At 40.9% G+C, this 23,930-nt stretch overlaps 1 protein-coding gene across 6 annotated transcripts in view; it reads left to right on the forward strand.

Moving 5' to 3' along the window:
• Positions 1–23,930, forward strand: part of MAML3 (mastermind like transcriptional coactivator 3) — a 159,745-nt gene that overhangs the window by 38,616 nt on the left and 97,199 nt on the right. Inside the window, exon 1 of one of the 6 annotated variants that reach the window (XM_074541881.1) lies at positions 9,796–10,175. The exons of 3 other annotated variants lie outside the window; for them this stretch is intronic. The gene's annotated coding sequence lies outside the window, so the exon portion shown is untranslated. Of the gene's footprint in view, positions 1–9,795; positions 10,176–10,208; positions 10,559–23,930 lie in introns of those variants that run through there. 2 more of the 6 variants (XM_074541878.1, XM_074541879.1) reach the window with 2 other exon arrangements.

Here is a 23,930-nt window from a genome sequence, read left to right on the forward strand (position 1 = left end):
GTGTGTTTATGAAAATCCTGTCTATACAGAAAACTCTTCCCTCTAAGTGTTCTTAGTTTTTATTTACAAAACAGAAACTAGACAAAAAAGGTTTGTTTTGTTTGTTTTATTTTAAATTCTAAAGAATTCTGTATTGTTTTCCTTAAGGTAAATTCCTCATTTCCCTTACCAAATGAGAATCTTTAGCTCCACAGAGAAGAGTATTGATTTGTCTCCTACAGTGAAATTGCTGAAGCATAAAGGAAATGTGATGTTTGTGGTTTTTAAAAAAACCCCAATGCTTAATTATTCTCCTTCTCCCTTCTTATTCCAGCAACTTAAGGTACAAATTAAAAGATGGGCTGTTAAGAGGCATTGTTCTTCTTCAGTTCATATCAATTCAGAGGTGGGCATGCAAATCAGTCCCCCAAATGAGAGCTTTTAAACTTTGTACGTGTAATGTGGAGATGTGGTTAGGTTACATAGGTTAGGTTTCATAGGTTACTTTGAGTAACCTGTGAAAAGTGGAAGGTGACCCTGCTCATGGCAGGGAGTTGGAGTGGTGCCTAAAGATTTTTTAGCTTTTTCATATATTTGTAGCCTTCCTTTCCATGTACTGTATTGATACTGCAAACAGATTTCACATTCGTGAGATAATAACAATGACCATGAACCTCATTTAAAGTTATGAACATATCCCAATGGGAATCCTCAAAGCTATCTAATACCCAAGTTTACATTTTCAGTAAGTTCAACTTTTTCTACCTCTGCTCAGTTCCTGTAATCTGTAGATTTTTGTTGGCAAGGTGAAATCCTTCTATGGACGAAGTTAAAGGAGAAGGAGGCCTGCAACCCGTTCCTCCAAAAATACAGGTTCCTCTTTAACAATTACATATATGTTTTGGATATATTGAATCTAGGGAAGTACCATTTCCTTTCTTTTATTACATATCTGTTGTATTGTTGAATATAAGGAAAATGTAATAGAATTGTCACACAAAAGAGGTGAAAAGGATAAAACAACACCCTTGGTTGCTTTTAAGCTCCTCATTCTGAGAAGAAAGAAGGCCCTGGTTGGGCATTATTTTTTGTTTTTGAGCTGATCTGTTTAGAGCTGTTCAGCTGCTGCATTTCAGTAGGCCTGACTTGCAGGATTATGTGTTCAAAGTTGGAAAGGCCAGCAGTGATACACTCCACATGCAGAGGGACTTACATTTAGTTTTATAATTAAAAATTTAGATCTACACAAATGTAAGGCAATTGGGAGAAAGAATAGGGTCAGTGACATTTGCTGTACAACTACTTCATTTGGGGATGGGTGGAGAGGAGGGAGACATACCCTACACGTGAGAAAATTATGCTTTCCCTGGGGGGTGCTCAGAGCTCTTCTTTAACAGTGTCAGAAAGGAAAATATCTGATGCCAGTTGCATGGGAGGGTTGCAGGCCCTGTGTTCCCTGTGGAATGATCTGCATGAAATCTCTCATGTTGCTCTGAACAGCAGCTTGAAATAATCAGTAATCTCTCAGCACAAGCCTCCTGTGTTTCATAAAGGAACTAAGATCTGCAAAATACTTATTTTTTCTGTCTGAACACCTTCCTCTGCTATTCCCTTCCCTGCTCTTTAAGAAACTTATTCAGAAGTAGCTGAGATACAGGCTTATGCTTCTGGAGGCTGAATAATGGTACAGAGTGTCTTTCTGCAGTTGGTTAAGTCTTGGGTTTTTTGCTAACAGATAGCAGGAGAAAAAGCAGATGAAGGTAAACTTGTTTGTTCTTTCTGCATAACCTCATCTCTGGCTTTCTTCCTCCCCCATCCTTCTTCTTCTAACACATCACATCTTGCATCCATATTGTTTCAGGCACAGAATCCGTTCTTTACGACCTGCATTAAATACAGGCTGTATTGAGATTGGCTGCTGCTTGTAGGTTCTGATTAGGCTCCTATATTACAAATGCAGTATGCTGGGCTCTCAAGCTGCTTTGGGTGGGATGACGGGCACCAGCACCTGTGGCTGCCACCCCTGCAGCAGGCAGCAGTGGTGCAAGGGCAGAGCTTGCCCACCCTCTGAGCCTTCCTCCCCAGCCCTGTCTCCTCCTCCCTCTCACGGGTGCACGCACACGCTGCCAGAGAGTTCTGCTGTTGCTAAGTGAACAGCTCCAGCTCGCACACAGAGCAGAGCCAATAGCATCCTGACCTCTGAAGGCTGCTGAAAGCTGAAGAAAGAAAGGGAATCTAACAGATGCCATCTTTTCTGTGCTCCCCTCTCACCCCCCTTTCACGGGGAGGTGAACACAGGATGGTGGAGGTAATTCACAATAGCCACTCGTGTTCTGGTGACACAGGCAGTAATACCTGGGGGATAAAACATAATCTTATGCTCCTTTGTGTTTATACACACGCAGAGGCAAACGTGGTTTTCCTTGTGCTGTGAGCTCTGAGCTGTGATTAGGAAATGAATTAACACTATGGAGTTATTTTGCTGTGCTTTTTGCAGCTGTTAATCTCCTAATCACTGACACTGCAATATATTGTCATTATAGGTTCATCTTTCCCTCGCCCAGAGACACACTGAGCACTGCTTCAGCCTTCCTGTCACTAGCCATGACACAATTATCACCTCACAGCTGTTGTTTCCCTGCTCTCCTTCAGGAGTTTTTGGGAAGAGGAGCTGCTCACCACACTGCAGACACTTGTGTGATGGCTGTGGTCCCAGTAAGAACACAGCCACATGGTCAATAGCTATAGCAATTGGCCATTTTATAGTCGTATTTTGTTAAAAAGAAGTTTGTTTGGGCTCCCCTGTCACAAATGCAGCACAGGATTTTTGTGATTCAAGTGGTAAGATAAAGCATGTGCTTGGTAGCCTAATGTTCAGTGGGAACCTAGTATAGGTTGTTTTGTAATATGAAGTTCTTCCTGTTTAAAGATGTTTGCACCTTGAGCATAGTTTTTTAGGCACAGCAAAGAAATGAATGAAGTTTTTCTGTAAACCATCAGTGCCAGTGACAAAAGTACTTGTGTTTGTTGCCCTATGGCTGGATTGAGTCTGCTGGTGTTATGTGAGGAATATAGTACACACCTTGCCTCTAAGCAGCAGTGTGAAGGACTGCAGTTAGTTCTGGGTCTGGAAGGAAAAGGCATAACCTTCTTTCCAAGTGTAAATGAGAGCAGCATGTCCAATATTATTGTTTGCATGTCACAACCACATGACACGTTTTAATTAAAAACAACCACATGAGACCAATCACAGATGCACCTGTTGCATTCCACAGCAGCAGATAATCAATGTTTACATTTTGTTCCTGAGGCTTCTCGGCTTCTCAGGAGGAAAAATTCCAAGGAAAGGATTTTCCGTAAAAGATGTCTGCGACAAAGCGATGCAATGGTTTAACATAAGATCAGCAGCGCTTCACTGGATGTCCCCTGAAACAAAAGGTTGCTCTGCTTTTATAGTCATGCACCATGTAAGTCACTCATGTCCCTTGCTGTGACATGTCCCAGCTGCCTCTACAGACACAATCCCAGTCCTTTCAGGCCAGCTGCATGTGGCAATCTTGTTTAGTGCTTTGTAGAGCTAATCCCATGCTTGCCTCCTTAGCCCAGCTGATGACTGTAAAAGAGTGATAGAACTTGGAAGAGCTTGCCACAGTCAATAATTTTGCATTGCGCAATGAAACATAACGTTACAGTTGTCACTTTTAATTAACAGATGACACATTGTCAATCTGCAATCAATTGAATTTAATTTTCAGTTTTGAACTCCCTTTGCATTATTACCATATTAACTGTCCTTACATTAAAAAAAATTGCATAAAAGCATAGAATTGTGCTTGATAAAAAAAATTGTTCTGATCCATAGATTTCAAGAAAACTAAACAGCTCAGGATGAAGTCTCACTAGTGTCTCTACTCTCAGAATCATCTTTCTTCCTTTGTGCAAGGTCTCAGCAGTTTCTTGCTGCCCCTGCCTGGATGGTGCTGCATGGGCTGGTGCAGGGCAGGCACCTGGTACCTGCCACCTTCTGCAGATTTTTTTTTTTAATTCTCTTGTATAGAGTTCACTGCATACAAATCCATTTGTCTGTCTCGACTGTTGTGTTGAGTGGTGCTCCCAGTGTGCCCATTGCCATGGTATCTAAGCACTTTTTAATGTGTTCCATCTGAAATTTGCTATGTATTTCAAGCTTAACAAAGCTCCAGCAAGAGGAAGGCCTGGACTGAGGAAGAAATGACACTTTGGAAGAGCAGTTAAAGAAGAAAAATATGTTCAAATTATCCCAGTTGTTACGTTATTCCTTCCTTCTCCACAGAGGATTTATACAAATGAAATTTTGGTATGCAAGCTAAGGCTGACTTTTGTCAGTTCAATTTATCCTCTGAACCTGGAGATTATTGATTGCTCTGTCACTTCCCATAACTGCACCATTCACTAATCTCCTCTGCCTTTCCCCTCTTTTTCTGCCCCCACACAGCTCACTCAGGCTTTGTCTGTGTTAGGCAATCTTGCAGTGTAAATAAATTGATGTATCAGTCGCTGCACCGTTATAGACTTCTCTTACAAGCACCCTTCTGGTGTAACAGTAAACTCAAATTGTTTATTTCTTTTGGTAATTAAATCCAATTAGGCTAATCTGGACTACAGCTTTGCAGTGTGCCCATTTAAAGATTTTTCACTGGTGTAACTGAATCTATTCACGTGCCAGTATAGTTTTTTTCTTTGCTTTATGTTGCCACTGAAGGACTTTGGGGTGTGATCCCACTGAGGTCTGGGTGCACCTTTGCACGTGTTCACACAGAGAACACACTCTGTACTAAAAATCTTATGGGCAAGAACAAATATTGACTTTCCCTGGCTTTTCACGTTACACAGGTGGCTGTGTCTGACCTGCCAGGTTGGAAGTTAAGCCACTGTCTGTAGAGTCAGAAGAGTATACTTGAGGTGAAGGTGGAGAAAGACTGACTTAGTTTTGCTTTCCTGATGTTCAAAACCACACTGTACAAGAGAGAATCTTATCATTCTATAACTGCTGTAAGTGCTTGAATTTATGTAATTCCTCTTGTCTGGAGAAGTCCAAATGCTTTAAAAACTATCCTTGGTTCAGGAGAGTTAATTTCAAGATACAAAATAAGTGTATGTATTAGAATGTAATGTAAAATCATCTGTGGCTCTTAAAATATTTAACAGCGTAAAGTGGATCATTCCTCCCTAATTTTACACAACTGTGTAGAATTCATATAGTGTCATACACTGGCTATTAATCACCCAGATAGAACTGTCATCTTTGTGGGCTTCGCTGGAATTGCTAAGGTGCCCTCTGCAGAAGACACTGTGGCTAATGTTCTCATTACCAGCTAATTGGCTAAAGAGAATTCTCTCACACTGCATTTAGTCTGATGGATATTTTCTATCACCTGATGGATGGAATGGACAGCCAAACCAATTATCACAGCTGAGAGTGCTCAGAAATTCCGGGCAGAGACAAAAGAGCCCTGTAAGGTTGTGTCCGGTTGGTGATGCTGCGGTCTGCAGCGGTGGTGCTGGATGCAAGTGGTGCTGCCTCTCTGCAGGGCACCACCGTTCCCTCTCCCCAGCAGGGTCACAGCCTCCTCGAGCTGAGCTTTTGTTCAACTGCTACATGGATTTGGGTTCTGTGGTAAAAGCTCAATCCAGAATACCTTGAAGCTTCTGTAAACCAGGCAGCCCCTCTGCTGATTTTGGGTCATGGTGTTAGTGTTTTGACCCTAAGTGAGTGTGGAGGGCTGAAAACAAATTTAATAGTCCTGAGGTGTTAACAGACAATGTTCTGGAGACTTTATACCTGAATGAGCCTTGTGATTCAAAGGTGCTGGGGTATGTGCTATTTGCAAATTAACCCCTAGACGCAGGCATTATTCAAATTATTTTTGTGCTTATTTTCCTTTCATGTAGCTCTCAGAAATTTGAAGGAATGTTTGTGCAGTAATTGAGATGGGAAGTTGCTTGGTTCTTTTCTTTGTAGTTAAAGATTTAATTTTTGAGATCTTTGTTTGAAAGGCAAAGGTAATTTTCTGGAGTAAGGGAGAGCAGGTGTACAATTCTCTTTCAGGCCTAGCTTTGGGTGTTTTGGGAACATTCTCTGTTTTTCCAGCATCAGTGGAAAAGCTGTCTTTCCTATGGATTCTGGAAAACCATGCTCTTAGAGACTTGGCTAGGAATCTCACTTTTAGTAATGCATTCCTTCTTTTTTTTTTTTAAAGTCATATAATTTGTAGCAGCGTTATTTTAAATAAGCTTTCCTTACTTCATTGAAACCATAATGAGAAGCAGAAGAAAAGAAATTTCTCAAATAAGGGCAGGTGACACAGGAGAAAGTAGATTCCTTTTCATGTACAAAATGAAAAGTGTGTGTGGTCTGTTCCTTTTTTGTTCTTTGCTGCGTATTCTGCCCCCTTACTAGAGGGGACTGCACAGGTGGAGAGTTTGGGCTCTGTCTCTGGGAGAGACAAATGGATGAAGGGAGAGGAGCAGAGGAAAAGGAGAGGGTTTCCATGAGAAAATCACCTGAGTGTGTGCATGGAAGTGCATGGCTTGCAGCTTCTCCAGGTGTTTGTTATTGAGAGGATATAAGCCAATGCTCCTAAAGAACACTCCAAGAGGGATGAGTGGAGCCCCGAGGGAAAACGCTTTGGAGCATTGAATTGTCTTTAAATCTCACAATGTACTTTAGCTCTGCATGCCTAGTCCGGTTTATACCTGTGAGCTGCTGCAGTAGTGAGGTAAGAGAGGTACTGGGCACTGCTGATCTACATCTAGTTTGAAAAGACAAGTTTTAAGTTAAGCATTTTTCACCCTTGCTTCTTAGTGACTGACAAGGACGATGGGTGCTGGATGTGTTCTGGCTCTGGATTTTGAGCAGCAGCAGCTCTGTACAGAATCTGCACCCTCCTGCACAGAGGGAAAAGCCGGAGAACTGTAATTCAGCGTGACACAAGGGCTTGTTTGTGTTTCTGAATTGTCCCCGTGCCTTAGTACGCAGGATAAACAAGAGCTGGTCTAGGAAACACCGTGAATATGCATGCTCAGTGTTAATGCTTTGTTGTTCAATGAATACTCCAAATAAAGTGGACAAAAAGGACCAAAGTGCACTTATGCAGTTAGTATCTCCAAGAACAACAAAGTTGTTCTTTTATTATTTTATATTGTGGTGACAAACCTCTTAAAAACGCAGCCAGCCTTATCCCTAGATTGCTAAAGCAGTTCACTCCCTTGCATAGATGGGCTTTTTGTGCTTCAAAGTTCACTTCAGTTCATTCTTGAATATAATGCAGCTCCTCATCGGTTCCTCAATAATAAGTACATCAGAATAAAACTTTAATGATAAAATAGACACTATTTCTGATCAGAACTAGACCAAAGCATGTGCTGTCAAGCTCAAGTGTGGGAAATTTGGTGTTAAACTTTATTGGTTCTATTAGCATTTTAATGTAAAGTCTTCCCAGGCATTCCCTAAAGGTAAAGAAATGAGCTGTCTCTTAAAAACTATATTTTATTGAGAGATGCAACCCAAGATGCAATAAGTACACTCCTGGGTAAGGAAAAGGACAGTTTGGGCCAAGGCTAAAATTACAGGAAGGAAGGAATCATACATTTGCTTCTTTCACCTGCCAATAATGTGTGATTTTCCACATGATGGCCATAATCAGATTGAAGTGGGGTTTTATTTGGCATAAACATCTGTTTCTCATTGTTCTGGGTGAACAATCCCAGTTTTTTTTTCTTAAAAAAATAGAATTGTATTTTAAATATTTGATTGCAAGTCTCTGTCCACCCTACCTGGACTCTAGGATACGCAGCCCTTGATTGTAGATAGAATTATGGTGCATGTGAAACATCATTCCAGATTTCTTGGCTCAAATCTCCTGGGGGGTCTCAAAGTGATAACTGCCTTCGTGGGAAAAGGATGCTTTGTGTGACTTATGCTGTTCAAAGGAAATAGAAATTCTGGGTTAAAAATCAAATCTATTGCAAAAGAGGTATTTAGGTTAATTTATCTCTAATTTACAGGAAAAAAAATAAATTGGTGGTTTGCTTGTTACATTTTGTAAGGAACGTGCACAACTGTTGGGCTAATGTAAAAATGGCTTTTTAGTAATAATTATGGATATCTTGCTTCAGCCTCATTTAGAAACATGTTATTGAAGTGATAGATAGATCTGTAACATCTGAAAATTTTGTTAGTGTTTTCCTGGTGGTTTAAGGGCAGCTGGTATCTCTTTTCACATGCTTTATGATCTACTAATCTCTGTTAGGCAATGACTGCAAGCCAGGTATCCATAACCTGTATTTCTGATACTAAAAAACATTCTTTAAAAGATTCTGGGGACTTCTGCCCAAAAAAGTTTCTTTGCTCTCAGTGAATTCTGATGGATGAGTGTTGCCACTTAGTGGTCTTTTATCTCACAAAATCTTCTCCCCCCCTTGCATCTTTTATTTGTGTTCCTGTGCATAGGCAGGGTAGCTGTGAATTGTTTTGTGCTTTTATTTTATCTGAACAAATGGAAACAGCATCCAAACATTGAACTGATGGAGAGAATGGAGCGGAACAAGCTCATCATGTCTGGAAAGAAACATTTGTCTTTGTGGTGAAATGGTTTGAGGTACAAGCTTTGTGGGGCAGTGGCTTCCTGCCTTATGTCTGTAAGGAGGATGAAATATCTTCAGTAGCTGGGACAAAGTACATGCAGCATAACACCAATGCATTTCCATTTTATGATGTTGAAATGATTAGTTAGTGTGACTTTTGCTCTTCCTTGTCATTGGTGGGGAATGTTTCCAAATACTGGCAGTGTCTTGGATTCTTTGCTTTGAACTGCAAAGCTGGTAACCTCTCAGAGCTGCCAACATCAGGCATTAGCTTAGAGGTCTCTTATGGAGTGAAATATTGGACATGAACCAACACAGAGAATGAGGCAGGCTTGGGGCAGTCAGTAAAAGCAGTGTTTCATGTGTAGTGGGACCTATGATCTGTGAAAAGAGTTGTTCTAAAATGTATTATCTTCTTAATTGCAAAATTGCAAGGATAAACTTAGAGTCAATAGGATTTGAGTTGTTTTCTGTAATGCCTTTTTTTGGACTGATTTCACCTACAGGTTATTTCTTAGTAACTGTGTGCACACACAAGAATCAGATGCACCTGGTGCATCTTTTTGCTCTCATGGAAGAAAATGGAAATGAAAATTTCCACTAAAAGTCTGATTGAAGCCAAATTGCCTTTAGAAGGCAGGGGCTAAAGGGAGTTTGGGGAAGACAGGTCGCTATAGGTTTTCTTAATGGGTAGGTAACTCATTTATGTGAGGTAGAAAAAATGAAGTTGGGACACAGGGCAGCATTTGAAATCCAGGTAGAGATGCCCTTACCTTTGTACAGTAAATGTGGAAAACAGGACTTGGTTTCCCCAAGATGTGAAGAACACTCTTTTCCCCTTGCTCCAGAGTGAGCAGAATAGTTTTCCCAATGCATCAATTCCCCAGATCAGAGTTGTCAAAGAGAGGTTATAGGTGGGAAAGCAGAGTAGAGCAGAGCATTTAAAGGAGGAGAAAACTTAAAATGCAAACTTGAGAGGCAGGTGCCTGCCAATCAGCACATTGTGATGTTGCAGGGTGGGAAGCTCCCTCAGTGCTTCTAGCCATGGCACCTTTGCACACCCTGGTGAGTGAGATATACATGCACATGATGGGTCCATGTTCATGTGGGATTTAGGGGTTTTTTTTGGAGTTTTTGGTCTTTTTTAGTTGTTTTTAAACACACTTGGAGGAGAATACTTGTGTGATGGCCACTACATCCCTCCTGTCTGGGTTATGTGCAAGGCTTTCTGTGAAATAATGAGACACCTTTTATGTATCCTGTTATGGTTTTCCTTTCATTCGGTGAGCAGAGCTGATTATTCAGTTTCAGTGTCCACTAAAGCAATCTCCCCAAGCAGTTAAAATAAAACTCATTACCTGGTGTATGTGATATGGTATGTTTAGAATCCTGAGAATGTGCTGCAATAAAACTTCTGCTAGCTTTCCCTTTCCATGGCAGCAGATAACAAAATTTCCACCGTGTCTAAGAAACTGAAAAGATGAATCCCCACAGACTGGGGACGATTGTTTCTTTGTCTGCTGAGCAGTATTTATTTATTTGTGAGACAAACCCAGAAGTCACCTCCAAAGGTGAAATCTGTATTTCTTGAAGATGAAAATAAGCATTCTGTGACTGATAAATGACTGAATTTTCTAAAAATATGGATTTATATTTTTCCTCACCCTTTATTTTACCACATGGCTCTTCTGAACAACATGGAAATATTTTAACTCCTTTTGTAGCTGGGATGCACTGTCCTTGACAGAGGTTGGGCTGGTGTTTGTATAGAGCTGCTTATGCTGGAAACCTCGTCTTTCTTTTTTGTAAAAGATGCAGAAACCCTGTGTTTCTCTGTTCCTGAGGGCTGCTCTGCAGAGAGGCTGTATATAAATATTGGATAAAGTGGGAACCCCCTGTGCCACGGTTCACCCCAGATGCTGGCAACCAGAGGTATTGGGAAGGGGCAGAGGAGGTGAGGGATGGCCTGGTTTGGTTTGGTTGGGATCTGGCTTGGTTCATTTTTACACTGCAGTTGTTTCCTTATGGGTCATTCGTTTTCCCAGTGCATGATAGTCTTCTGATTTGTTACTCATGGGTAAGGTTGCTGCACTTTGACATCGCTTGCCTCCTAGAAATGTTACCTTTTGTTGTCACACTTGGAGAGTGTGTGACATCTGTTTCAAAGGGAATTCTGCTGAATAAGTGGACAGCCACAAAGTGTCTGTAGTGAAGCACCTGGGATGGGGTTTTTTTTAGTTCTTTGAGTACACTGAAGACACACCTCTCTGGTGCTGTTGGTTTGCTGTTAGAAATCCAGTCTTGCTCAGTAGAATCTGTTATGTGTTCCCTATTTCTTGCCTAACTATCTCTAAAAGAAACCAAGTGCCAACCTCACTACTACCAGAGACGATGTCCTGGCTATGGGGCAGACAAGAAATAGAAAAATGCTTAATAGAGCCCCATCCTCAAGGCTGTTTGATATTGCTCTGTTATAGACCTCCATCTTCATGGAATATAAATTTGATGCATACAAAAGGACTGTGCTTGGGTTAGGGTGGCATCAGACCAGTTTGGGTTGATAAATAAAACCAAAGTGTAGTAACCTGAGGTCTGCTCTTGGCACCATGGATCAGAAACACCAGAGAATCCATTTGGGTGTCCTTTTAGAGCAGTAACACCTCACAGTATCTGTAGTGAAGCACCTGAAACATCTTACTGAGTGTATTGCATTAATCTCAGCATTCCCTGGGGCTGGGCTGTACCCACAAAGTTGTATCCAAATGAAAGCTGTGCAGCCACCAGACACAAGGTTTCAGAGCGCTGTTTTTCGTGCTTTAAAAGTATTGTCTAACTTGTGGTTAAGAACATAACCTTCCGAATGTGAAAGGAATCTAAATTGGCACAGAGCAACTTGTCAGAATCAGCACCCGGCTTGCAGCAGGAGCTTGGGAGGGATGTGAGCTGCCTTTGTTCTTTGCAGTGGGGGTGTTAACACTGAAGTTTATGATAATGCACTTGCCAGCATTGTTAATTATTCTGCTGGAAGGAAGGAGCTGGAGAGTGTGCACAATTTGCTGTCAGTGAGGGGCTTGTTTTGGCATTCCACTTTGGCATCTCAAATAGGGGGTGTCTGGGAGAGTCCTGTTTTCCTGGGGGGAATGTGGGGCTGTGGGAGGCGCTCTTTTCACTCTCTGATTTGTGTCTCTATTCCTCCTTGATACAAACAGGATCCTTCTGGAAACTTGGATGAGCAAGCTTTCAATGCTTATGGTCTTTAAAAAATTTTTTTTTTCCAGTTGATCCTCATAACTGTGAAGCTCATTAACCTGAATGGCTCAATTAGCCAAATGCTAACATGCTGCCAGCACTCCTGCTACTGTCAGTGATGCCACTTCAAAAATGTTGTGTTTCATGCGTATGCTTTAAATGTTCCATTTCTGCTTTCCTCTGGGGGAAAAGATCAAGCATGTGCACTAAAAAGATAGATATCCTTGCAGTAGTAACTGAGATAATGCTGAGTAGTACCTGCCATAGCATGAACGTGTTTAACAGCTTGAGCAGCAAGCTGTTTCTGAGGTATCTGGAGTAAGAAGCTTTGACTGTAGAGTGAGAGGTTTACTACAATCAGCAGAATTAAATACGTGTGTTTCTCTTTGTCACGGTGTTAATGAATTTTAATTTTACTTAAACATTTTAAAGCACATTTGGAATTAGTTGTATAGAGGTCAAACTTGTTGGTTTCTGTCAGTTTCTGTCTGTTGCCATTTAGACCCTCAGCTGAAATGTTACACCTTGTTTGCATCACATGCCCATGCTCAGGACAGAGCAAATCTATGTCGGTTCAGGACAGTGATAAAGGAAAACCTGATTTTGGTCACAGTGCATGGCTGTACAGGCTGCTGTGAGCATTGCATTGATGTGGGCTCTGATCAAAACAGGTGTTGCTTTTACCCAGTATTGCAACCTGATTTTAATGATGGGGTCCTGGCAATTGTTATTGATGGGTAACTGTCTGAAGCATTAATTTCTTTAGTTTATCCAGTGAAGCTGTAAAATGAGCATAATCAGACAAACTGTTTCCGAAGACATGGTGTATAATTTGGTGTTTGATGTGATTTCTCCATACCTGACCAACAAGACAGAATGCATATGGTTTGTTTGGATTAGCTTTTCCGCTCTTTTTTTTTTTTTAAGAATAAATAAATCTACCCTTTTTGTATCTCAGGGCTATTCTGTGTTACCAGCCTCTTTCCCAAGTCTTCCAGGATCTCTCTCAATGCAAGCTTTTGTTTTAGAAAGTAAAATAAAAACTGGAAAGAATGTTTATACTCTTTGGGTTATGAAAATAAGAATCCAAATGTCAGTTGGTACACTGACTGATTCTTCCAAATATTCAGTGTGAGTAGTAGAAGTCATATTGTGTGTAAAACCATGCTGTGTAAAATGAAGCTCTTGAGGGCAGAGGAAGGTGGTTTACCACAAAAGGTGTTGTCTATTTGCATTCTTCTGTCTCTAGAAATGGGGCACTTCTTACAAGGCCTGTTGCCACTCAAGTTTGCCTCCATTCCACAAACCAGGTTCTGATATTTCTGGGCTGCAACGCCTTCTATTAAACAAAGGGTAAAAAATACTTCTATGATGTGCCAAAGCACGACACAGATGTCAGCCTTCCTCATCTTCTGTTGCAGAGGATCTCCTATTTGAGCTCTTTATGACACATATAAAGGGCAGAAACAGTGGGAAAGGACTTCATGTGCTCAGCAGTGACTCAGAGTTTGTGCAGGCTGGTACATTTGCAGGGGCAAAAATGGATGGAGTGAAACTTTGTTTCTGGCTTGGCTTGGTCCTGTACTTTGTGTTCCAGTTTCAAGTAATCTGTTTTGTGGGGCAGGATGGAATGTAATGGTTCAGTTATGATGGAGCTATTAATACCACACCATCTTACCTTCCTGTCAACTCTGCTGTAGCTGACAGAGGGCATGAGTCTCATTTGTTTGCTCCACATTGGTAAGTTTAAAGAAATGAAGTGAGAATTTCTTGTGATGTACTTATCTTGAAGCTTGCTGGTTTGGGGTCTGATCTCTGAAACACCCACTGTGTATTGCATGTCCCCAGAGAGGAGAGGGACAAAGATGCAGCACCACTGCATCAGGGAGGGTTTAGGGGCAGGCAAGATGCAGTGCTTTGTATTTTTTGGGAAAAGAGACCTGTCTAGAGCTGAGTTCTGAACATTGCATAGAAGCAAAATAAAGGAAGGCAAATGCTCACCTTTCCCCACAAACTTCAGATTACAGCCTGAGCTAAGGAAAGTGGGTTGATTCCTTGCCTGGTGGCCAGCTCTGATTTGTTGTAAGGCTGTGCACAGAAACATTGCAGCTCAGAGCGTGCCAGGCTTTGTTTGCTGGTTGGTTGGATATTTATGTCAGGTTGCCAGGCAAATTCATATACTGCTATGCTGCAGGCAAGGTCTTGGGGGCGGGGGAGATGAGTAAACATCTCAGAGATCTAAAGGTGTAGGAAGAGGCTTGGAAGAGAAGAATGAGGAGCTGGGTGTGCAAGCTGTAAAACTTGCGTCTATTTTTGTCTTGTGTTGCTGAAGCAGAGGTACCCAGAGCGGAGCTGCTCTGCAGCGCTGCCATCTCTACATCCGTGCTGCTTTGTACCCTGGTGCCATGGGCAGGCAGCATCCTGTGGAAAACTTCACAAACAGCTGGTCCCTGAGATGTGGTGTGACTTTGTGTCACTGCCTGCACAAGTGCATCTTTATGGATGCTTCAAATCTGCAGTAGTTTCAGTTGGAGTCTGTTCAGCCAGCGCAAACCATGAAAAAGTAATTAAATAGACAATATATCTCCCTGTGCTCCATGAAACAGTTCCCTTTCTCACCCCTGACTGCCTTCCTTCTCCAGCCTGTGTGTTGCTCCTCAGGTTCAGACCTGCAGTTTATGATGCAGGATGATTTTTAATCACCATTTGAGTGCCTGGGAAAAGGCTGGTGACTCCCTCTGTGTTTGCGAGTGCATGCTGTGCTTTGCTGCAAGACAAAGTGTGCAAGCCAAAGCAGTGGTGTTCTGAGAGAAGTTAAATCAGGAAACAGAAGTAAAGGCCTATATCAGTCTTTGATATATTTAGTTACCAAACAGCATCCAGTTTGTCAGCAATACATGTATCAAGCACAAAACAGAGCTGCCCATTGCTTTTAGCTACTGTGTGTGCCAGGGCATTCTGTTCTTGTGTTCGCACTCAGAAATAGCTGAAATTATTATAAGTATTTTTGAGCAAACGGCAGCTTTTGTTGTTTTTTAGCAAGTATAATTGCTAAATAAACTGGGCGGTTGCAAACTGCTGAGGTTTAGCACTTTGCTGGACAAGCTGTGTGTGCTTTTGGGACAACCAGCACAGGGGAGATAGTCAGCAAACTACTGTCAAAGACCTTTGTGACTCACAGCAATGGAGAGTTTTGAAAGGGAAATCATGTTAGGTAATCACAGCCTTTGCACATCAGTGGAAGCATGTTTTTCAGTTATTGCTTGAGTCCTTTCTCAGGCTTGGTTGAAAATCAGTTTGGTTTCATTCTCTTTTGATTAGGAAATTAGAAATTTATATTTCCAATCTATCATTATTTCTCTTCTGGAAAAAGGAAGGGCGTTTATTTGAAAGGTGAGTTGCAAGAGATTAGTGTTCTCTAAGTATGAGAGAAACATTCTTTACGTCTTGTTTCAAGTTGTGAAATGCAAGGAAGTTGAATCTTTATAGCTACTGAACAGATCCCAGGGCAGGTACATAGAATTAGTTTGCTTTCAGCAGAAATAAAGCTATTTCTTGTGTGGGAAGATAGAGGAACAGGAATTCTTATGTAAACAAATTCTGGAAATAGCCAGCCCAGCAGAGAGGTAGCTCCCAGTTTATTTGTGAAAGCTCCTAATGAAATGGAAGATAACAAGTTAGCATGATGGACAATCTGGAGGGATGAACCTGTACTTCAGATTTGACAACACTTAAAAATATTTATTTCTGCAATTTAAGTAGAGAGTATCAAGAGAAATAATGTTTTATTTCTGTCACTTCACCTTCTCTATAACATAGAAACAAGTAATGTAAATAGTAAATGTTCCAATGAGTATCTTGCACGTTAATATTTACCTCAGAGCACACACAGACAGTGGTTAATTCTTCTGCCTTGGCCTTGGGTGGAAGCTGGGCAGCCCCTGTGCTGTCACTGAGTTTTTCTTCACCTGCACCTCCAAGCAGTATTCACAGTGGATGTCCTGGGCATTGATAAAATTTCATATAATAGTTGCTTCTAATAATTTTATACTTTCTAACTCTTTTTCTTTCCTTTTCTTTATTCTTCCTCATTACCAAGTACTAAACAAAATATTTTGCTTTGCTGACAGAGCTTCTGGTTCTGCAGTACTTCTTTCCCAAGGAGACTTGCTCTGTAGCTGTTAGGCACAGGGCTGTGTTAGTCAGTCACAAATACACTTGTTTCCCGTAGTTCATTTGAGCCCAGAACATAAAGCAGTTCAGTGTGGGCCAAGAGTAAGAGGTGGAGAAATTGGGGTTGCTGCCTACAATTACCTGAGATGGCAATTTTTTTTTTTACTGCCATTTGTTAAATGCTTTCCAGGAAAAGACATTAGAAGCCAAGAGCTGACTAGTTAAATTTTAAAATACTAAAATGCTAAACCACTCTTTCCATGTGGTTTCCCAGCAGCAGTCCAGTAACATAACACATCTGATTTCCAAGCTCCTGTCTCAGTTTTATGTGCTGGAATCATGTAAATAATCTCACATTCCAACTTTTCAGATAGGCAAAGGATTTATTAAAGCTCTAGCTACCTCCTTGAGTGCTTTGAGTCTGTTCTTCTTGTCACAGTTGTGCTCAATATGTTGCCATTATTACAAATCTAAACAAGGTTGCTCTTTGGATTGACTGTGGGCTCCTGCATAAGAGCAAAACTCCCACAAGAAAGGGAGAATTCAGCAAGGAAGTGACTCTGCAACTACAGAAACAGGATAAGGTGAACCATTTTTCGTTTATTTTTCGGGGAGAGGAAAATATCTTTTCTGGATAATCTTTTTTTTTTCAGGTCAGTAAAACAGTTTGTCAGGCTTCATTTCTTTTTTCCTACATACACAGGCAAAGAAATTCCTAGGAGTCTCCCTGAATGAAACACTGCATCATCTGAAGGCACTGGTCTTGGACAGGAATGTCTGATAATGAAAATTTGTGTTGCAGCAAATTTCATCTTAATTTAGGTGAAGACGATAGATCTGTGATGTTTGAAGGAGTAACTCTAGTAGAACATTCCAAACTAAAAAGCACTGCAGTCACTCATATAGATATAATATCTTTTATGTGTTTTATATAAAATACAATATAAATATACAATATATAATATTATATTTAAACATATATAAATATATATTTATTTTATATATACAATATAATTATATTTACCTGAGTAAAATTATATATATAATTATATAATTTTACAGCTCAGGTATCAGCAGGTGCAGGTTTGTGTTCAGAGATCAGTGCAGGACAAGTGGAATCCATCTGGAGAGTAAAGACACCTTTTAGGCAGGTGTATCTGGAGAGTTGTTTAAAAGGTCCTGGTTAAGCCTGGAATTCAAATTGTTCTTTGCAGATATTTTGAGCAATGGATGAAGGTTAGATATGAATTGTCAGCCCCTCCTCTCGTTAAGGCAGACAGATTTCTGCATTTTGAATTTGTGTCCATCCCAGAAGGTAACATTTTACTGGATTTTCAGTTTGTCTCCACCCCAGGGCTCATGTGCTGCCTCTTCCCTTCTGATCCCTGCTGGTGTCAGATGCTAAGGCAATATTACAGAATCAGAGTGGTTTGGGTTGGAAGGGATCACAATGATCCCCTTGTTTCCAGTCCCTGCCAAGGGCTGGGAGAGACACCTTTGATTGAGCATGTTGCTTTTAAGAAGTTCCTCTCCATATCTCTTCTACTCGATGCTTTATCATTTATGCCACCATGGACTAAAGCTCAAAGGCAACTTTGTGTTGGAGCAGTTTGCCATTAACAAATACCGTGTTGCTCCTTGGAGTATAGGACACAAGGTGGGAACAATTCTTGCAAGATGCAAAAGTCATTTTTGAGGCGGACTGTTAAGGGTTACTTCCTCAAATATTATTTATATTATATATAAATATATATATTATATATATATGATTATATTACTGTATATAATTATATTATTATATATTATATTACTCTATATATTTGTATTATATATAAATATTACCATTTCATTTTGTTCATTTTCTAAATTCTTTCTCTCCCTTCCTTCTGTCGGTCTCGCTCCAAGTCTCTGTTATGTGGCGCATATGTGCAGAAGGGGCTGTTTCTAATGAGCTTCTAGGCAGGCAGAAGGCAAAATAGATCACTTTTAAAATTGAAAGAGAAGGGTGTGGGTGGCAGTTTACACAGAGGGACACTGTATTTTTAATAGATTCTTATTTAATTAAGGGCACTTCTGGAGGGATGAGGGATGATGGTGTCTTTAGTAACACATTAGAGAACAGCAGTTGTTTTTGATTTTTTTTTTCCCCCAAAAAGCACTCTGTGATTTTTCTTTTTGAGAGCTGCGTTTGTGCATTTACTTTACGTGCTATGGTTAATAAAGAAAAGAACACAATCGCAAACCCATTGTGAAATACCTGTGTTGTCTGAAGTGCATTGAAATGAGCTCTTTTTGACATACATGTGAAGTCTGATGTCTCTGATTAATAATGAGGAGAAGGTTCTGGGCATACACTGACATTGATTGGATCAGATAGACTCCCTTTAGTAAAGTATGTTTAATTAAAATTCAGATGTAGGAAAGAAGTATCATCTGAAATTAAGAATTGTCACTCTAATGGATGCAACCAAAATACTAGTTTGACACAGGTCTTTTAGTGCAAACCTTAATTTGAGAAACTGATCTAACTTGGGGGGAAACCCTGGTCCCACCTAGGTTAGTTGTGGTGCTGCTGTGATGTCCTTGGTGCCAGGAGCTTGTCCTGTGTCACAGTTTGCTTACACCCCACATCAACACTCTCCTGCTGTAACCTGGGAGTCTGGACTCCCCTTGCACTGGTCCAGGCATCCAGGTTTTGGCATCTGACTGGCAAGGTTGGGATGGATGGATACCCTGACAAATCTGGTTTACAGCCCCTTCACCAGTACAGCGAGCTCCTGACCCAAGATGGTTTTTGCTTTCTTTGTCAGATGGGCTGGTCACATCCCTAATGCAGGCTCCTGGAAGGCTGCACGCTTCCATGTAGCATAGCTCAGGCTGACAGAACCTCTGGACCTCCTAATCACTCACTGCTATCACCCACCGCCTTTTCTTGGTTAAACTCGTTGTTAATTTCTGTATTTGAGGAGCAGCTTGGGCTGCTCTGCGTGGCTCTGGCTGTTGTTTCAGTGGGTGGGTGCTGCCTCCTTAGCCTGCAGAGCTGCGAAGTGGCGCTGGGTAGGAATGTCTGCCTGTGAAGGAAGTCTCTTCCTTTGTTGGTTTCTTTCCTGTTCCTTTTGTTGAGCCTGGCCACGCTGGGATGCAGTTCTCCAGCACTGAGTGATGAAGTTTGGGATTAGGAGTTTCTGTGACACACACCAGTGTGGAAGCTAGGCACCGTGCTTGAGTCTACTTCTTTATGTCAGCCCCACATCCTCACTGCTAGCTGTGATTGTGCTACCCAGACTATCTTGTTTTCTCTCGTTAAAAATAAGAACAAAACCTTCCTGCTTTGTGTTGCTGTTGTGTTAAATACCAGTGTAAACCAGGAGAGTGTTTGAGAGCAGCACAAAGTGCCTATTGCAAAGCAGTGTCTGATCCCTTCCCACCACAAAGACACAAAACAGACTGGTTGCTTGTGATGTTGCCTCAGAACAGGTTAAGCAGATGCAGGTCATGTAAAATACATGGGAGTTCCTTATAATCACTTTAATTTTGTTTGTTTGTCTGTTTGTTGTTTGAAGTAATGCCATTAGCCACAGGACCCACTGTACCCCAGCAATTCAGCTGTGTCAAAGATGTGATCAAGCCTCAGCTGTGGGGCTCAAGTAAAACTGGCAGACCGCATTAGCAATATAATTTGTGGCTGTACAGCAGCCATTTCCAGCTTTCTTTCTATGCCAGGCTTTGATGCAGGTCTGGTTTTCATTCTTCACTCCTGTTCATTGAAGGGACACATGGGATTATAAATCAGTAGTTAAAATTCATATTAGTTGGAATTTACAAATTAAGAAGTTTGACTTCTTAATGGAGAACTTTGACTTTTTGCATTAACATTTAAATTATGCTTGATGGCAAAGCTGAGTAGGGGCCAGATACGTTCTGATTTCCTATGAATTCTGGTTTCTCAGGCCTCTGGTATATATAGAATTTGCCCTCCACATAAACCCCATGCATGAAAAGCTGACCTTAAGACTTGGCCTCCATGGAATTTATGTGTGATTCAAGAGAAGGTTTTCCAGAATCACATAAGGCAGGAAGGGTCTTCTTCCCTGTTTTTCTTTTCAGTGGAAATGAGGTTCTAACCAGTGTATATTCCAGATCTCTCAAAAGAATCCTAGTATTGTCTGGGACCAAGATGTTCTGTCTAATATTTAAATAGCTTTTTAACTTTGACTATTTTTGTTTAAAATGTTTCTAGCTGGTTTAATTACGCCAGTCCCAATCCACTAAGCATGGCAAACACTAGATTCATGAAACCAGGTAGTTTTCTTTTGGTGTTTGTTTGTTGGGAGCAAGGGGCTATGTATCCTGGCTGGGTGTACATCCCTGCAGGTGGCATGGTGCTGTATTTGAGATGAACCTCAGCAAAGGCTATAAATGTTAAATGGAGGAAGTTTTCATCTTCAGTTCAAAAGTGCTGCTCAGTAATGCCAAAACTGCAGGCACACTGCTCTCAAGTGTGCACACAAACACTTCTTCTTGTAAACACCTAAGAGAAGGCATTTTGAATAATCCTGCTTAATTCTTTTTAGGAAGAGTTATTTAGACAGCATCCTATGAGAACACACAAGCTTGATGCACTGGTGTCAGTCCATGTGCAGTTCCCAGCAGTGCAGGTTTGATATGAGCACTCTATTTATCCTTGCTAGAAAGGAAACCCTGGACTACTTTCAAGTGCCACAGGGTTTGTGGCTGGTAGTGAACATTCCAGAGTCAGAGTTTGGTGCCAGCATAAGCAGTCCCTATGGAAGCCCCAAACCATGACAAGATTCCAGTTAAACCTTAAGTAATTGACTAATAATTAAATAGTTTGTTTCCTTTATGCTTCAAAAAGTTTCTAGGCATGAGTAGTGGCGGAATCTGAAGAAGAAAAGCCATCTCATTTTTAGAAATGTAGAAGTCATGTCACTGCTGCTTTCTAATTTGTTTTTCAAATTAATAATTCCCATGGCGACCAGGAGAAGAGAAAGAGGCAGGAAGGGATTGTATGCTGGTGGTGAAGTGGACCTACACAAAGCTGCTGTGCATCAATTGTGTTTTCAAAGCGATCAACTGTGACTTTCAGACCATGTGAGTAACATCTGACAGATCCTGCCAACTCCATCCTGTGATGTCTGGCAGCAGCTTTTGGAAAAGCACCTATCCTCATCAGTAAGATAAAGCTGTCAGAGGGACCCAGAGACATCCATGGAAACAAATAATGATTCCATATGCAAAACCACTTTTCTAGTCCCAGGGAAAGATAAGAGAAGCACGTTTGAGAGCTGCATTTGAGCATCCAGATGGATGAGGGAAGAGAGAATTGCAGTGACCTGGTGAACTGAATGTTCTGGAGGACTTAAAATTATAGGAATTATTTCTGACATGTTTGCTCAAAATACCAGTTTATCAAAGATAATATTTGTGGCATATCCGTCTCTGACACGTGCATCTGTATACTATATACACCTAATACTGTGGATAAAACACTGATGTTCCTCATATTGTATATTTCCTGGGTATGTGAAGTAGCAAGGAGAATGAGCAGACTGAATCTGGTACAGGAAAGGATTAGTTTATTGCATTTGTTGTGAGAGTTGAATTGTTCAATGGAATGCAATAGCAGGTTACTAGTAATTGGCTCCAAGGACCCCTGAGATGAGCAGGCAGTAAGAACAAGAATCACTTAATGCATGTCATTAGCAAGTTGCATTAAAGTATCTGCCTCTCTGGTGTGTTCTCAGAATTTTGTGGCCAACAGGCTCACTGGGAAATCATTCCTCATTGGTTTAATGTCTTTTCACAGAATAGGATTTGTTTCCCTGACTTTTGCCTTTTAATAGACTTTAATTGAGCACAGAGCTGTTGGTTTTTGTTTTCCTTGAATGTGTGTGGCAGGGTACGTTGGAGTGAGTGCATTCTGTGTTAGCAAAAAGCACCTGATGAACATCCTTCAAGCTGGCACAAGCTCATGCTTGTTTTGGGAGTGCCTGTAAACCCTGACCACATATCAGGATCCCTGTAACAACTGAAGGCATCCACACCTGTGCAGTCCAGATATAGCAGAAAAACATATACCCTTGTGCCTTCATTGTTCTCAACTGGAATAATTTATTGATGTGATGAGGATGCTTGTTTCCTGTGCAGTGCTATCCTGCTGTATTCCATGGCTAAGAGCAAGAAGAAGTGCCCAGAGCTATGTAGGTTCTTTCCTTAAAACTTGTATTGTGGAGCCCTAGAACTAAACTTTTTAAAACTGGCAGTTGTGAAGGATTCCTGTGCCACTTTCTGCAGGAAGAAGAGAGGGAAAGAAGGGATTAACTGCCATTGCTGGCATACTCTGCTTTTTTGGTAATGAATAATCACTACCTAGGCAGGGCTCTTAGTACAAGCTTCTTTCTTAAGAGTTGTCCTTGCTGTGCATTGTGGTGAGGATTCTTCTTTTCATTCTCTGCACAATGAGCAAATTCCAGCTAAAAATCGTCCTGCCTGTTGAAGCTCCCTCCTGCTGTTCAAGCAGGTTTGGAATACACTGCCTTATGTCCCAGGCTGCTGCTCACTGATGAGGAGGAATCCTGGCACCCACTTTGCAAAAACAGCTCAGTGGTACAGATCTGCACTGTACTAATTTGATGGTTTATAATTATTTGAAAAGTAAGACATTTTCTGCAGTTAATTTTCTGCATTCAGGGGAAGGGTTCCTGGGGAGTACAGAATTATCTGCAGAACTAGCTGCTACAAATTCTCCTCAGATGGTTCTGTTTGGTAATTTCTTCAGAATTTATTTTTCTTGTGGTGATTAAATACTCTGTACTTGTAAAGACATTTTTGAGTGTGTTCCATTTTGCTAACAGATCCATAGGTCAGTCTGTGCTGCTGTGGGACTGTCTGCCCTAAAACACAAGGAAGGCTGGTTCTCAAGGGATGAAAATTTGGTTTCAAATGCCCAGAATTCCAGCTCTAAGGGAAAAGGACCATCCAGGACATGAGGTCTGTTCTCACATACTGCTTTTTTTGCCAGTTAGAGAGCTGATCTCCGCTGTCAAAGCATTACTTTTGGTTTAACTCCTTAAAGGATGGTGTAGTCCCATAAAATTAAGGGTATCATTTTAGTTATTCCTAACATGGCGTTATATCTCTGTGAAATGAATTCTTTTTCTGTATAGGAATAGGGAATAAATAACCTCTACAGTAGAACAAGGTCTTACTTATCTAGAAATCAAAATGCAAACCCTAAACCTTCACCCCTGTCCTAATCCAAGTTGTATTGTTTTATGGGAAAGAACACACTTCTTCCTAAGCAAGTACTTACTCCTCCTTTTCATGCCTGGATTTCTGTGGGAAGGGGGGCGGTGTCTTTAAATGTACACTGTTCAATTATTTTTCTGGTGTTAGTATTAATTGCGAGACTCAAAATAGGTTGATTAGGATAAGACCTCACAGGGATGTTTATAATTCAGATTTTGGAGATGTGACTAATGAATAACAACCACAGCTAATCAGTTCTCAAAACTGATGGTAATGAGCAGAAAAGGGGGAGGAAGCCAACCTGGATCTCTGCTAATGCACTGCAGTGGAGGACGGCAAGGTCTCCTAACATGTGTTTGATTTGGGTGGAATTATTGATTTTTCACAGGAAAAACATTTTTTTAAAAGCAGAGCTTGAAGATAAATTTTAAATAACCAGTAGTCAATTACAGCCTTTAAAGTTAAGGTAGCATTTAATTGTTTGAACTGTTATGAGACTTGAGGATTGATTCTTATGGCATCTTTGGGCTTTTTATTTGTAAGTTGAGAATTTTGGTATTCATAACTGCTGCAGAAATGACAGCACTGAACACTGGAGTCCCTTATTCAAAGAACTGGCATCATAGGGGCATTGA

This window comes from Zonotrichia albicollis, chromosome 5 (assembly GCF_047830755.1).
Source record: "Zonotrichia albicollis isolate bZonAlb1 chromosome 5, bZonAlb1.hap1, whole genome shotgun sequence".
In the NCBI taxonomy this organism is placed as follows: Eukaryota; Metazoa; Chordata; class Aves; order Passeriformes; family Passerellidae; genus Zonotrichia; species Zonotrichia albicollis.